The sequence below is a fragment of the Carassius carassius genome, chromosome 10 (genome assembly GCF_963082965.1).
Source record: "Carassius carassius chromosome 10, fCarCar2.1, whole genome shotgun sequence".
Classification (NCBI taxonomy): Eukaryota; Metazoa; Chordata; class Actinopteri; order Cypriniformes; family Cyprinidae; genus Carassius; species Carassius carassius.
This window is the reverse complement of record NC_081764.1, coordinates 30,148,291-30,163,463: the sequence shown is the minus strand read 5'-3', so window position 1 is coordinate 30,163,463 and position 15,173 is coordinate 30,148,291. Positions and strand designations below refer to the sequence as shown.

At 35.9% G+C, this 15,173-nt stretch overlaps 1 protein-coding gene across 1 annotated transcript in view; it reads left to right on the top strand.

Annotated features, from left to right (window-relative positions):
- Positions 1 to 3,647: 3,647 nt before the first annotated feature.
- Positions 3,648 to 15,173, top strand: part of palm3 (paralemmin 3) — a 52,502-nt gene continuing 40,976 nt past the window's right edge. Inside the window, exon 1 of the mRNA XM_059559536.1 lies at positions 3,648 to 4,056. The gene's annotated coding sequence lies outside the window, so the exon portion shown is untranslated. The remainder of the gene's footprint in view (positions 4,057 to 15,173) is intronic.

Genomic DNA, 15,173 nt, shown 5'->3' with positions numbered 1-15,173 from the left:
GCACAATGCCTCACGAGAGAGACGTTGCCTTAAACTCTTTAACATCGACGGATCCCTTGGACGATCTATGCGAAAATTACAATGTTTCGGGTCAGCAGCAACCGAGGTAAACAAAGCAAAGCAATTCTTTAAAAATGCATGAATAGAATGTGTAAAGCAAATTCATTTAAATCTGAACTACCGATGTAAAATCTCAGCCAAATAATAAGATGGCTTACTGACTAATCTAAACAGTACAAAGACAAAAAATTTGTCAGTCAGTCATTAGTCAGTCAGATTAAAAACATTGAAAGAGGTGTGCAATTCCTGAGCCACTTGTGACAACAAATGAAATTACAAATAACTGTTTTCAAACAGGTTTCCTGAACTTCCCCCAGTAGCCATTAGTTGGACAAACAGGAAGTTCAGCCCCAAACTCAAGATTGAACCAATGTTGCTTTATCGAGCTGGTGAGAAACAGCATCTACAAGTGACTGGTTTATAATTCTCTCTGTATATTTATCTGAGATAGAAGGTATTTTAATACAATATATATAAATTTTATTAATTTTTTGTCCATCTCAAACCAAGTCTTATTTGTTATTTTATAGGTAAAAGTAATTCAAATGATTGCCCTTGTTTCGTTACCATTTATGTCTAGCTTTTTGTTAATAACAGGCCAAAAGTAATCTTTGAGCTATTCAGAAAACAACCACAGACAGACATGACCATTGAGCTAGAGGGTTACAGCAAGGAGCCTTATCATCACTGACATACTTGAGCAAGAAACTTAACTGTAGGAAGCTATAGGCCATCACAGCAATTAAGGTGTTGTACGTTACTTTAGATAAAAACTATGTACTGTGACAACTAAATGTAAAAGTGAAATGCATAAAAGCTGGTACTGATACAACAAACATAATGTGCAAAAACTTAATAATATGCTCGGTCTAAAACCTAGTGAGTTGCATCATAAGCCAAAATTAGTCACCAAAAAAAGTCTGCCATCATTTACTCACTATACAAATTATTCCAAACATGCATGTCTTTCTTTCTTCTGCAGGACACATACTTTAGGAAGATATTTTGAAGAACTGTTTTTGTCCATACAACGAAACACTGGACCCCAAATGTTTACATGCACTAATTTTCGTCATTACGAAAAAATCCACTCCAATTTTTTTCCAAGTTTATCTGAAACATAAACTCTGAAGTCTGATTCATTTCATTTACATGTGCATTGTATCCCCCCCCCCCAAAAAAAAAGCTCAGTACATGTGCAGTGCTCAGTGACTGTGTTCAGAGCCAAAGAAATAATGTAATTGGAGTATAATCGTTGTTTTGCCTTAATGATGTATCTAACAAAAAGCTGACATGTTAAGGGAGTTTTTTATTATTATTTTTATTTTGAAAATATTCAGTCCCCACCACTGACCAGTTTGTAAGACATTTGTAATCATATGCATCATGCATGTATGCAAGGTATTTTTGAATCCGATTAAGAAAATAGTCAGATTCATGTGTTTTTATGCAAAAACATTTCCTATTGATTGGATTACTTTAGGTCTTCACCAAGTTTTGAAAAAGCCTTTTCAGAGGAGATATGTTTAAAAACGCAAACTAATTCATGGGTTTTAGCAATTAAACAGCCCACTGTTGATAAAACATTTAAAAAAATATGTGTAGTGTAAAAGTGCTTCATGTTCTACAACCATTTTTTCCTTGTAGACCTGTTTCCAGTCTGTGGATTTGAAAGTAGACCATTTTTTTCTCATACAACTTTGACTGTTTTGTGTTGTCATTTCCCTCTTTCCATTCAATCTTTATCAGATGATAAACACTGAGAACTGAATCAATGCCAGGTGCCTGAAACTCTTGCCATGCTGTGGAAGTGGCACAATTCTTACACATACATCACAGGTCTCACCCTATCTAGGACTCTCAATAGGGATCCTCCAGAGCATTGCAGCAGAGATTCAAAGTAGGTCGCCCTGATTTATGTCATGTGGACAGTGCCCAAGTCAATCTTAAGGAAATGGCTGAGGAATTTTGGACAGCCTTGGATAATTTATACATTTTTAAAAACGGAACAAACAAGAATAAAAAAAAGGCATGGCAACAGACAAGACAAGAATATTAAACATTCAGTACAGTACAGTCTAAATCTCATTGAAAATCTGGGCTTTTTAAAGGAATTGTTCACCCAAAAATGAAAATTTGCTTAACATTTACACAACCTCAGGCCATCGATCACAGACCAGTGGTTCCTCTGCAGTGAATAGGTGCCGTCAGAATGAGAGTCCAAACAGCTGATAAAAACCATCACAATAATCCACAAATAATCCACACAACTTCGGTCCATCAATTAATGTCTTATGAAGTGAAAAGCTGCATGTTTTTAAAATAAATAAATAAATCCATGATTAAGGTGCTTTAACATTAATATGCTGATTTATTACTGATGTTTGAAACAGTTGTGCTGATAATGGTTTTTTTGTTTTTGTAAACTGATAATTTTTTCAGGATTCTTTATATATAAAAAGTTTACAAGAACAGCATTTATTCAAAATAGTAATATTTTCTAACAATATAAGTCTTTACAATCACTTTCAATCAATTTAACATAAATGAATAAAAGCAATAATTTCTTAAAGAGAATGAAAAATTAAAACTGAAACTAAACTTTTGAATGATAGTGTATATTTTTTATAAACAGATTTTAATGCTATTATTTGTAACTTTTTATTCATCAAATAATTTTGAAAAAAGTATCATAGGTTAAAAAAATCAGCACAAATGTTTTCAACATTGATAATAAATCAGCATATTAGAAAGATTTCTGATGATAGCGTGATAGCTTGATAGCTTATTACGGGAAGTCGTGGCCTAATGGTTAGAGAGTCGGACTCGCAATCGAAAGGTTGTGAGTTCGAGTCTCGGGCCGGCAGGAATTGTGGGTGGGGGGAGTGCATGTACAGTTCTCTCTCCACCCTCAATACCACGATTAGGTGCCCTTGAGCAAGGCACTGAACCCTCAACTGCTCCCCGGGCGCCGCAGCATAAATGGCTGCCCACTGGTGTGTGTGTGTGTGTGTGTGTGTGTGTGTGTGTGTGTGTGTGTTCACTGCTCTGTGTGTGTGCACTTCGGATGGGTTACATGCAGAGCACGAATTCTGAGTATGGGTCACCATACTTGGCTGAATGTCACGTCACTTTTTTTTTCTTTCACTTATGAAAATGCAGCTTTGCATCACAGGAATAAATTATATTTTAAAGTATATTAAAACAGAAAACCATTATTTTAAATGTAGGACTACTAAATAAAATAATTATTCGATAAATTAAAAACAAATAAATTAATTAATTCCACTGTGGTTCCAGACTTAAAGACCTCAGGAGAGGCTGCTTTTCCTTGTCTAGACACAGAGCAGATCATGACAGCTTTCGGATGACAGCTGTCTTCCATAAATAACAGGTTCATTTAAAATAACATTATGTTACAGTAGAGAAGCCTCTCCACTCGCTTCAGCAGATATAAAGGGTCAGCGGTTAACTGCACATCACATGAGCAGTTAATTTTTAACAAGTCCAAAAAACAAAACAAATATAAACCTGGCAGTTTTATTAAGAAAAGAAACCGTTTGCCAGGAGTGGGTTGGCCTCACAAACAGAAACTAGTCAGGTAACTAGAAACCGCTGCTTCTGTCGAAGTGTAAGAAACGCCTGAAGTGCGTCGAGGTGGAGGGAGAGGAACAAAGTTTGCAAGAGGATATTTGAAACTCATTTCTTTTACTTTATGTCATAACGGCGTTTTTTATGTCGCTTGGCAGCAGTTTCGATATAAACGTTGTGTAAACGTTGAATTGAAGCCATAAAAACCCTTCCATTGCGTTTGGCGAAGCTCCCCAGGTGTTTTGTTGTTCCAGCTGAAGACGCGCAGAAGCTGATTTCGTCCACTCGACGGACACAGTCGATGCAAACTCCTGACCAGTTGAACTATATTAGTTCCGCTTTCCGTTAACTTTGTATATAAACGCTTCTTACCTGTTCAGAAGGACATACGGGCCAGTGCGTCAGGTAAGGATGTTTTAAAGCTGTTTGTTGCTTGATTCACGTTAGTCAACAGGTAGTGTTTTTATTATTTTCGGATGATTTTCTTCGCGCACTTACTGCGTAGGCTTTGAAAAGCACGTCTGTCTAATGCGCTTTTTATAATCATTGGTAATTATCTGCAGGAATTATCATTAGTTCTGTAAGTACAAATAAGCATGCTTGACATGATAAAATACTTTGTCTATATAAATCTATATACCATCTTATAGAAATTATTTTGTTATGGCTCTAAAAATGTCAAGGGGTGTTTAAGGGTTGTTTAAAAAAGACTAAATGCAAAACATGTCTACATGAACTGGTCAAAATGTATGAGAGAGAGAGAGAACCCTGACTGACCTTGAGAAGAGAAATCATGTTTTTTATTTTTTATGGGAGACAAATATTTTACAATATACTTTATATAAAAATGAACAAGGATTTTATATATATATATATATATATATGTATGTATTATTGTTGAACAGTTACACCTGGACATTTCTGATATAAGGCCCCACGAAACAAAAAAAGCAATTAAGACGTGAAAATGTTTGTCACGGAAGGGGTTTAAGGAAGGTTTTTTTCTTTTTCTTAAAGGGGTCCTTTTACGCTTTTTCACTTTTTCAACTTTAGTCTGTAATGTTGCTGTTTGATCATAAAAAGATCTGCAAAGTAGTTACAAAATCCAAAGTCCACTTCAAAAGGAGATATTTTATTTAACAGAAATTACTTTTCAAAAACTACAATGAATGACTCGTTTGGACTACAACGTATATTTTCCAGGATTTGTGATATCACCGATATCGACGAATGGGACGAGACCTGGTTGAGCTGCACTAGAGAAGGCAAGATGTCGGAGATGTGCTATAGCTTTCCCAAGGCAGACGAACTTAAGTTACAATCATCTGGGTTTTAAAAGCACTCAAACTGATTTGATTTTGACACTATATTTACACTGAAGCTCGCAGGCAGCTATGTTAAGGGCCATACATTTCTTGACCAGGCACCGAGTGCTGCCAATCACAACACACGCTGACCCAGCTAACCAATCACAGCACACACTGACCCAGCTAACCAGTCACAGCACACGCTGACCCAGCTAACCAATCACAGAACACGCTGACCCAGCTAACCAATCACAGCACACGCTGACCCCGCTAACCAATCACAGCACACACTGACCCAGCTAACCAGTCACAGCACATTTCGTATATTTGTCTGTGTAATCCATAGCAGAAAAAAACTTATTATAACTTCTAAATAACTACCAAGTTTACGTATTCCACATTTGAAGTAAGAACGTGTCCGCAGATACATTGCAGGATTAGTTGCAAACCCAATTTCATGCCACAGTCATTTTTAAAAGCATGCACACCCAGAATTTGGACATTATATGAGTGTCACAACACGAAGAGCAAAATGGAGCTCTTAGAATTCACTGAACCGAATCATTGCAGAGAAAAACCACCTGAGATTTTCCTCACTCTTCAAGTTGCCTGCTTGCTTGTCGGTGCAAGATCTGCGTACCATTGACAAAAAGAGGTTTTATCTGGAACTGAAAAATAAACAGGCCTAAAACAACCGTTAGCAGAGCTGAAAACCATACTTGTCATTGCGGTCGCAACCTGTTCAAGTGATTTAAAAAAATAGCATCTGGTGCTTTTCCACTCTTGAAGGGAAGAACTTTAAAGTGCAGTTCAGGTCCACCAGAGGGAATAGTACAGTGATTTTGAAAATGAAAATAAAAGTGTAGACAGTCAGCAAGAAAAAATTGAATTGTACAAAAAAGGAACGGTCTCACTTGGCCATTGTGTCCTGGTGAAGATGCTCTGAAGTGTTTCTAGACCACTAGATGATGGATGTTTAGTTTGATGACGGAAAATTCCTCACTGCCATGGAGTCACCATGCCACCAAATAGTCCAATTACACAAAGAAAAATGACCTGTGTGGTTTGAATCATTGATTGCCTGTGGATTTAAAGCAGTCTCACATATTGATAGACAGTGATTAATAGCTTCCCTTGTGATAAAACAATAAAGCCGAAGTGATTTTTTGTTTACATTAAGACATTTAAATCCCCTATAATGCAGAGAGAATTTTTTTTTCTGTGGCATTATGTAAATGTTGTTTAAGCCTGACATAGCAACAATGACTTGGGACAGGACGGTTTTTCGGACCAATGGTACAGTAGATGGGGGAGTGTTCAGGGTAGCGATCAGTGTTTTAGCAGTTCTGTTTGATGTTGAAAATCACATAAATGAGATACTTTAGCTTTAACCGTTGAACTTGAAATTTTCTTTAAAGAAATTTGTTAGAAGCTACAGTACACTCTTAAAAATAACTGTTCTTTATTGGCATCTGAGGTTCCAAGTAGAACATTTACCTTCCAAGGAACATTTCCATGGGTTCTTTATTTTGGAAAAAGTTCTTTAGATCTTTACATAAAAATGTTTTTTAAGAACTGTTTACGTAAATGTTTTTTGGGGAACCGAAATTGGTTCTAATTTGACATTGCTGTGAAACCACTTTTAGGAACCTCTATTTTTAAGAGTTCATGTGAGTCAGTAGTTTTGCCTAGTCATTCAATAATGTGGCACATACAAATCCTAACAAAACAAGATTGATGGGTTTTTTTTTGGTGTGAAATCTGTGATATGCAAATCCAGATGGAGAGCTGCAGGGTGGTGCTGCTGCTGCTGGTGAGATGTTCCAGTTCTTCGGGTTCCTCTCAGGGTTGTTCGGTCGGTGTTGGAGCTGTATGTTTGCCAGGGTAATTTAAGAAAGATGAGAGAAGGCTACAATCAATCTAAATTCACCCCAAACACTGCCAGCATAATCCAAGAAAAACAAACCAGAAATATCTGGAGGCAACCTGTCTAAGAGTTTAAAAGATTTTATTTATTTTCTTTTTTTTCACATGAGATCGAACAGATCTACTTTGAAAATTGTGTCATGCATTTCAGTTTGGATGCTAAATTGTTGTTTATACACGCAGCCTTCAAGAGAACCTCTTTGTACAACAGCCTGAGGCCAAAGACGCTGTTGCTCAGTGTGTAATTTTTACACAAAGTATTTCCCCATCATTCCATTGCCGCTGTCTAAGTACTCATCTCTCAGTGTGCTCTTGGACTGTTACAGCGTCCTGCTGGCTAAAGAATTGGCTAGCTGTTGGAGACATGTTTACTTTTGACGGGGGACCCCTGTGGAAAACTTGCTACACACAGTTAGTCCAAAAATGAAAGCTCAGAGTTACTCACCCTCATGTTGTTCCAAACCTGTATGACTTTCTTTTCTAAAATACAAAAGAAGAAATATAGCCTCCTATTGTCTTATGGCACAGATGTCATGTTCATTAATTTGGAAACAGAAATATGGTTTCTTTCAGTGTGTTTATAGTCCTTCCTTCTTCATAATAGTTTCTCAGTGTGAAGGGCGAGGCTACGCTATTTAAATTAAACTGCCTGAATCCCATCTTAATTTCATTGTGAAAATATGGAGTGGAATCCCATCACATCACCACTGGACTCATCGTCACTCTGAGCTTATTATTATCTCATATAAAAGAAGCTGCCAGGCCTTAGGAAGCTAACACACCCTTCTCGAATAAATCTGAAGTTTACTGAGTGCCTTTGTCTATCTTTACTGGTGGGTTCAGTGGCCCAGAGGTTCAGCCCTGTGCTGTGTTAGATTTGTAAGTGAGTAAATCTTAGTGAATTGGACCTAACTTGACTACAAATTTGTATAGTTTGATAATAGAGTGATATGAAGGTTTTTTCTTCTAAATACAAATGTAAGAGTTCAAGAATTGGTCATTGAAACACCATATTTATTCATAGCTATTTTGAATATGGGGGATTGCATGTACTATGTAATATTTATGGTTTTGGTTCTGTATATTGTTGCCAGCCTCAGCCACTGAAAAACTATAACTAGTTAAGACATGGGTGCCCAATCTTGTTTCTGGAGATATACATGTACCTTCCTGCAAAGTTCAGCTCCAGCTCTGATCAACAAGCACAGCTGAACCAGCTCATTAAGATTTTCAGGAGCACTTTATAGTTGATAACTGTGTTTGATCAGGGATGGAACTTAACTCTGCAGGTAGGTACAATAGATCTCCAGGAACAGGACCGGGCATTCGTAAGTTCAGAGAACCCAACCACTTTTTCCAGGGTTTGAACATACCCATTAAATACTCAACCATAAAGTGACCTTTCCAAAATGATCTATCAGATAGACTTTGTCTTGAACTTTACAGTTTTATGCAAAAATATACCCTGCAGATACCCTGCAGAGCATGAAGGATATGAGGTCACAGCTCTTCTGTTACCTCTGCTGTATGGAGCTGGGAATTAGTAATGGAAACTATGAATATTTTGAAAGCAGGCTTGTTAGAATGCTACCTAATTAATTTCCTCTACCTGCATGAAGGGCATGCTTGTAATTATTTATGAATAGTGTGTTTTATGATTTATATTTAGCTTGTGCTGTTAAAAGACATGCTTAAATTGCTCTAATTTAATGCTGTGAAATGTTTCAGATGAACATTTGTTGCACAGTTTGCATGCTTCTTTTTCTACAGATATTTATATTGTTTGATAATTTGTTCAGTATCTTAAAACCATTGCGTTTTTCAGGCCAGGAAACTGTTTTCTCCAGTGTAAACTCTTTCCCCATAATTATCTGCTTAGTTGATTCCTTCAGCTGCTTTATTGACTTGAACGTGGAATCCTGTCAATGTTTTCTGACCTTTCTACAACCTCTTTATGCTGATTATCTTGCTGACATGCTACAAAGATTTGCAGGATATCCCTATGAGATGTTGTCTCACATTTCACACACACAAGTTCATGAGTAGCATGTTGTAAAGTCTTTTAACACTCTTTGTAGTTTGATGTCAGTTACCCTGTAAAGTGGGTTGAGCCATTAGACATAATTAGCCAGTGTCAGTCAGAGGTAAAGGAGAACTTTGCAGTACTCAACATAATGGAAAAACATCTCATTCTCATTACAGCAATGCAATAAAATAATGATATATTATTTGAGGATACAATTTTTTGTTTATTTTGTGACGACAGCGTACATACAGATGTAGCATCATGCAGAAGCAATATTTGGTTACCGATGACACGGTGCCATCATAGAAGTGTGCTATTTACAGTCAGCCATGATTACTTTGTTGCAACATAATATTTGTTTCCCCATTATGGTGTTGCACTGAATTTAATTTATGCTGATTTTAACAGGATGAATTCCACAACTGTATATTAGTATTTGGCACTGCAGTAATGAGAATTGGGAAAGCAAATTTGTCAAATTTTCATTAAAATAATATTACAATGCAGAGCTATCTTGATGATCCAAAGATATAATTTCATATTTTGTTCCTTTAGATTTTGTGGTGAAATATGTCCAAGGTTGTGCTTCGTGAGAATCGCCCAAAGAGTAAAACAGGTTTATGTTTATTTAGGAAAAGCAGAGGAGAACTTCAAACGTGGTGGCAAGGTTTAAAAATGAGTCCTTGTTTTCTTAACAATGTATAATCATATTCTGATAATTGATTTGTCTTTGCTAAAGCTAACTCAAGGGCAGCGGAGAAGCATGTGCTAAACATTAGACATTTAAGCCAAGACATTGCCTCAGTGCTTTTGGATTCTAAAGGGCAGATATGTTTTGATAGGTTGAAAAAAGTTCACCTATTTAACTTAAAAGTAGAGGAAGGCAACACATGCACTCTGTACACAAGTACAAAGTCAGGTTAAAAGTAAACATGTAACGCCATTCACAACCCTTTGTGTAATTAATTTCTAAATGCAAATGGATATTCAATGAGAATAAATGGGGAAATTTTTTTTTTATCCATCAGGAATTGAGTTGATTTTAAAAACTGAATGTTAATACCAGACTTGAGCAAGACCTAAATGACTGACTTTTGCGTCATGAAGTACAACATTATAGTTTGAGGAGGCCTTTTCATTTATTTCTAATAGCAAAAGCTTTGTGCAATAGCCTTTGCTATTTATAAAGTCTGCATTAGCTAATGCATTAGCTATTTGGCTATTGGTTAACAATTACAAACATGGGTTAACATTTACCAATACGTGACATAAGCTGAAAGTATTTGAAAGATTGCAAAGACAAATAATTTATTTCTTTTGAATAACATGGACTGATAAATCGCTGACTATAAAACAAGTAATTAAGAAAGTACATTAAGAAACATTAAGAAAATAAATAGGATCAATTCTGATTTCATTTTGACTTTAAACACTTATAAAGGGGAGAAGGGCATTTCTATATTGACTTGTAATTTCTTTGGTTTTGTAATTACTAGCTCTGTTTAATTACTGTGTTTGATTGAATCGGCAGAGCAGACAGATATGTGCATTTAATTCAGCATAAGGTCTTATACAAAGTGTTGCTTAATCACTTCAGAAATTGTTCCATATATGCATCTAATGGACTACAAAATTATTATCTAATGGACTATTAGTGTGTCAAGTGCATAGTTGGTGTGCACAAATTTCTCAAAGTAGGTGCACAGCAGAAATTTCAGCCGCATAAAACAAAACAAGTCTACCTATGAGTGGATACAAGTATGTGAGGAAGGTCAATAATCTCGTTTGACAAAGTATAATGACATGGTTGAAGTATGTTCCCCGCATCCTGGTGCTAAAGTGTGATGATGGCAATCAGTGCATTTGGTTCAGGCAGGATTAGGCTGGTCTCACATTCTTCCCTAAACCTGTTTTAGAAAATCACTAATCCCAGACAACGACAGCAACATGCTGTGACATGTCACTTTGCCTGCCTGCCGTGATCACGAGAATATCTAGTAGAATATCCTGAAATGATTTATTATGAAAGTGTGGGAGAGTGCTTTGAGCTCCCTTTGGGGAAAGAGATGTTTAATCATTGACTTGTTTTTTACTGAGTCTCTGTTCATTGAAGTCAAAATGAATAATTGACACTGGAGCTTAAAACAAGCTTGAATGAATGTCTTATTGCGGTATTAGTAACATATCTTTATGTAGATATTCACAGACTGCTGAAGTTTACTGTGTTTAAAATCCTTATTTGACCTAATACGTCTGGTTTCGGATAGTCAGACTTTTGACTCTGCATAAAAGGTTGCAGAACCACACTGCAGCATATTCTGGTCCAGGACTGTGTGATTGACATGTAAAAACTAAAAAGTATTGAATATATATTGATGGCATATTGGTAAATACACAATATTAGTGTTTTTTTGATTTATTGTATTAGTCAATATTGGATAATTAGTTATGTCTGTTTACCATGTTTTTACATTTAGATGACATTTGCCATAATCTAATGCTCATTTGAAGTTCAAAATATATTTAAAAACATATCTTAAAAACATTACTTTAAAAGCATATCAAAAGTAATTGGTAGCAAATTGCAAAAAAAAATATATTTTTAAATTTTACATTATAAATATCTAAAAATGTGTATTATTCTTTAATGCTTATTTATAATAAACATTTAAAATTATTTAAATTATTCGTGAATAATGCAAAGGTATTCATAATGTACATTATGCTTCATATTTATTTTTTCATAAATATTTGTGATAATTTCACAAAAGTATTTGCTGATTTTTTTGATACATCTGAAATCGATTGTTTGTTGTGTTTTAATGCATTATTTGTTCAAAAGGTGTAACAAGGAATAGATAAGTATTATAATGCATTATACATGCAGTTACAGCTATTCGTGAGATCAAACACGTTAATTTATGCATTCAAATACTTTTATAATGCATTATATAAATAAGTATTTTTTTTATTTTATTAAGTTAAAATAGTATTACATTTTAATATTGGCCATTTATCTTTTCTCATAATATGAAAATATTTATCGACTTGCCGTTAAGTCTCGAGCTGAAATATCTGTGCATCTCTAGATAAAGTCTTGTGCACCTTGACTGAAATTGTATAGCATCTAGCCAATCAGATTGGAACTTTTGGTATGTGGACACGCTGCCTCAGGCCAAGACTATAATTTTGCAATATTAATGGGTGTTCTGAAAGAGGATAATGTCCGGAAGAGTTTTGGCGAAACAGAAGTTCACTTTTAAACTGTGATGTTAAACCGCTGTCATCTAAGTCATGTATCAGCAATAAACTGGTTGAGCACATGCACAACTGTGATGCTGAGTATGCAGCAATATTTAAAGTGATAAATAAATAACAGCTTCATTTTCATGCTCTTGGGTCTCAGTTTCAGAGCTGTTTGTTCCTGTGAATCTAGGTGATGTGCAACAGAAGTATAATGTCGGCTGTTTTCATCTAGAGGTGATATACTTTTAATGCCTAAAGCCCCATGACGCTGTCAGGGCCCGTCAGAACAGGTGCCTCTTTTGTTACTGCTGTTTTCCACCTTTGAATTAGCTTAGTAAACTTCAAGATTTTACACTCTGAATTCACATACAGTACAAGTCACATGCATCGACATGAGTGACACATTCATGTTAGTGCTTAGAGAGGACTCTCTTTTGCTCACCAAGGCTGTATTTATTTGTTAATAAATGCAGTAATAGGGATATTGTGAAATATTATCACAATTTCAGGTAACTGTTTTCTATTTTAATATATTTGAATTTATTACTGTGATGCAAAGTTGAATTTTCATTCTAATATCCTGATTTCCTGGTCAGTTATTATTGGTCCTCAATTATGAATCAGTTGAAATGTTATACTGTTTTCTATATTTGTGGAAACTGTTTTGTCTTTTTTCTTTTTTTTTTTTTTAAGAATGGTGATTTTTTTTTTAATGAAGAGAGTGCAAAAAAAACAGCCTTTAAAAATGAACATTCTTATACCAGACTTTGGATATTTGGGGACAACTGATTTTATCATGGGTAATAATGTGAATTGTTTATTCAGCAACAAATCTGCATATTAGAGAGATTTCTGAAGGATCATGAGTAATGTTGATGAAAAATCAGCTTTGCATAACAGAAATAAAATACAATTTAAAATTCACTGAAATAGAGCCACAGTTGACTCCAGTAGTGTGTTTGTTGCCAAGCTAACGATCAGTCCGTCAGGCACAAAGCAAATCGATGCAATGCCCTAAAAAGCTCAAAATATAGCAAACACAAATATTTTTCCCACTGAGCTCTGAGCTATGCACTCTGGGATTGTTTTCTTCATAAAAATTGTATATGATGCCTGTTAAGATAACTGGATACATTTTCTATATGTCAAAAATTGACTCTTTTGTGTCTATTTTTGTTTCTCTTGAGGAAATTTAGAGAAAACATCTGAAATATGTTAGGAGAAAAATGCCCAGTTTAATTGCATCATTAAGAAAAACATTTGACTGGAAATTAGCTTGGTAGAAATATAGCTTGTAGGTGTTTTTGATTTAAAGAGGATTGAATTAAAAGCAGACCAAAAATCTGGGCAGTCCACCAGAGAGAGAGAGAGAAAGGGGGGAAGCAATACTCACATTTTTGTCCTTGACAATGGCTCTTCCCTTCCTCTGTAATGTGTGTGTGTCCTAGAAAGAGGGAAATAAAAAGCACAAAACACAGTTTGCCGCCCTTCGAGGTCACAAACGTGTTACCATAATAAATGTTTGAGGCATTCCTTTGCAGCATGACTGCAAAAACTTGACAATTCAGTAAACATGATCATCAGGGAAACTTAATATAGTCCTTTATCATTAATTTAAGGCACCTGACATCTGTTCTGTCATGGTAACATAGCATGGGGCTAACATGCACATGAACGTTGCACACTGTGCCTACAGTGGTGTTTGTGTGGTTATCAAACCATGACCTCAGAAGTCGCATCTTGATCAGTGGCCTTTGCTCGAACATGTTTCTCGCAAGCTGTTCAAATTTGATAAAGAAAAATAAACATGACAAAGTCTCTAAAAACAATCTTCGATTGTAATTTGAGGGAAGTTATCCTGTATGGCTTCAGAAGATTAGATAGCCCAGAGGGTGACATTTTGCAGAACCTGCCAGAGATTTGACAACTTACAGGAATGTTGAAGTGCATTTGGTTGCACTGTTTAAATATGAAATCCTCTCATGAATCGGAGGATTTGATGGCTTTTCCATTTTATAATTCATTTAACTGTTGTCTTACGCATTTTAATGAAGGCTGACCTTTCCTAATGTGCCTTCTTTTCCCTTTTTTTCTGCATCCGAGCATTTCCTGCACTCTTTGACAAACATCCTAAATTGATTAAGCGAAGCTTGCTCAGACATTCTAGTGCAAGCCACAGAATGTTTGAAATATCCCATCTGACACCTGGAATCCACCATGAAATAAACCTCACCTTAAATCTCAAGTTCATATTTCACTGGCTCTCCTGTTAAGCTGATGGATAACAGTACTTGCAGTGTGTGTGTGTGTGTACTGGTGCTTCTAGGTCTGCAGTGTGTGTGCACTTGGATGAGTTAAATGCAGAGCACAAGTTCCTGGTTATCATACTTGGCAACATGTCACGACAATGGCAGAACACTCACAACTTCTTCGTTATTCTTGACCTCCATCAGGACTTCTTAAATGAAGATCCTGGTACCTGGACAAACAATGCAAATGCAATAAAGAGGTGTTGCATTTATTCAAAAGACTGTAAAACAAACATAGTTCATTATGCAGATTGTCAGAGAGCGCCAAAATCTGTTTCCAGGTCCTCGCAAGACTATTGTTGTGGAAAGTCTTGTCAGATCATCATAAATATCTAGATCAGACCTCAGTTTTGAAATGAAGAGCACAACAGTTATAGGACAGTAAGTGGACAAGAAGTGAAATGGGAGAGAGAGAGTGGGACATGATCAGGAATGGTCTGCGAGCCGGGACTCAAACTTGGGACGGCTGAAGCACAACAGTGCTACATGTCGGTCTAACAACACTGTTCTGTGTTCTCCTTTTTAACCGTTTACTAATTTTCTTGTATAATTATTAATTACATATTGACTCATCTTTTTTAGTGCTTGTGCAAGAACCCAAAAATCTTCCAAAAATCTTTAGGTACTTTTGACAACATCCAAGCAGTCTTACAAAGACGTCTGTCTGTCTGTCTTGGAACATTACCAACAGACACCACTGCATCAAAA